General features: G+C 39.9%; 1 non-coding gene across 1 annotated transcript; it reads left to right on the forward strand.

Moving 5' to 3' along the window:
* The first annotated feature begins 1,895 nt into the window (after positions 1–1,895).
* On the forward strand, positions 1,896–1,977 carry trnal-aag (transfer RNA leucine (anticodon AAG)). Its single transcript has one exon. It is a non-coding gene; the product is annotated as a tRNA-Leu (tRNA).
* The last annotated feature ends 78 nt before the right edge of the window (positions 1,978–2,055 follow it).

A 2,055-nucleotide genomic window follows, 5' to 3' on the forward strand; every position in this document is an offset into this window, starting at 1 on the left:
TTTTTCTAGGTGAAAAACTGCATCAGCTGCTTGCAACGTGACCACAGTATTAACCACAGCACGAAAGAAAGAAGACATCGCACTCAAGAGCAATATGTCATATCAATCAATATGTCATCGGGCAATGCACTGAAATCATGTTTATCATGAAGCATTGTTGGATTCTGCTGTATACCCAGAATCTGTGAACATGGAGGAGAAACTCATCACCGCTGTGATGACCTTGCCACAGTTGGAAAAAAAACCCATGATGTGCTACAAAGGGTTTTCTAGGTGTGAATGTTGCTTTAAGGTGATGGGTGGGTGTTTTTCTGAAAATTTCACGTTCCTGGCTCGACAAATATTGATAGTATTGAAGTACATATTAATTCTTTTGAACTGACAGTAAACGTATCAAATGTGAAATACTCTGGGCTGTGGTTGAAACACAGCAGAGACATGGGAACCCTCATTTTGAGGAGGTTGTAGCATCTTCATGCTTCTGCGACCTACAAGACCAAAGGCTTGAGATACTTGGGTTGCATTCAAATTGCCATTTGCTCTGCATGAAAAACAGCCCTTCACATTATTTTGTATGGGAGAAGGAAGACAATGGGCTCTTCCAATATGACCTTGCATTTGGTGTAAGGTAAGTTGAATGTGTGTCAATTGTTTCTGCAATGCCAAGTGATGTGGTTGTATATTGTTTATCATTAAGCATTGTTAAATTCTGCTGTTTACTGAGTAAAGTAGTTAGGAAAGGAGATTATTTTGACTTTTTGATGTCATGTAACCCTCTCTGTCCTTTCAACACTACAGCCATACAGCAAATAACAAGGTGGCAGCTATTGGGGCACAGGTACATAGTCTGAACATTCTTATTAAATGCAGTTAATTGACAGCGGTGGGATTTGGACCCATGACTCTTCAGAGACTGGAGCCTTAATCCAGTGCCTTAGACCACTCGGCCACATTACCAGGCAGATTCTTCTGCTAAAGCTGGGGAACAATACTTAATACATAATACATACATACATAATAATTTGTATCACTTAATAAGTGATACAAATTGGATATGCCATACAGCCAAATAGCAGCTAATTGTGTTTAATGTTTGCATCATGTCAAAATTTTATTATTACTAATGAAATAATAATAAACTTTATATAGCAATGTAAGAAACATTTGTAAACATCACCACACCTAGACACATACGTTTTGCATTTACTTTTGGCTAGAACATCCTCCATCCTGATCATCCTGGCTTTGTAAACTGACAAAAAGAAAAAGGTAACCTTAAGTGGAGCCCTGTACATTTTGTGTAGTTAAATATATTAATAATATAAATATCAGCATAAGTAAATCCTCATCACTTACTGATGTCAAAGTCAAAATGGGCTTTTGAGGTGTCTGTCCAGGCGTTATGGTGGGTGACAAAGAAGATGCAGATGAGGATCGTGGTTGTGTGGTGCCCCAAAAGATGACACAGGGACAGAGTTGGAAGGCTAGAGGTTCACAGACAAGAAAGTGAAATTTTAATAATACAGAATACAACATCAACACCTCATAACTTTATGAGAGACTTCTGGTACCTTGTGTTTATGTAAACCACAGTTACAGGTATGTGTCCCTCCAAACAGAGACATTTGTACCCTCAGCTGCATCGGCAGCACATTATGGGTTTCACAACTCCAGCACAGCCATCACAGCAGTGTTGAGTTTCATGTTCACAGTTGTTGTGTAAGCAGCAGAATACAACATTGCTTATGGTAAACAAGATTCTTCTTCCTGTGGGTGTCCAACGTGATTTTCAAATGGAGTGCATTCCCCTATGACAGGTCAATGTCAATGTGGGCTAATGTTTCTTGAGAATTTGAGGGAGGTGTGAAGATTGCAGTGGAGCAATAGGTTTGTCTGGTAGTGTGGCCGAGCGGTCTAAGGCGCTGGATTAAGGCTCCAGTCTCTCAGGAGGCGTGGGTTCAAATCCCACCACTGCCAATGAGCTCCATTTTAGAACTGGTTAAAGTCCTACCTGTGACAGAACACAGTTTGTCTCCTACAATAACACTATATTAA

Source organism: Seriola lalandi, unplaced genomic scaffold, assembly GCF_002814215.2.
Source record: "Seriola lalandi dorsalis isolate HSWRI2012SDOR001 ecotype SW California unplaced genomic scaffold, Sedor1 jcf7180002050341, whole genome shotgun sequence".
Classification (NCBI taxonomy): domain Eukaryota; kingdom Metazoa; phylum Chordata; class Actinopteri; order Carangiformes; family Carangidae; genus Seriola; species Seriola lalandi.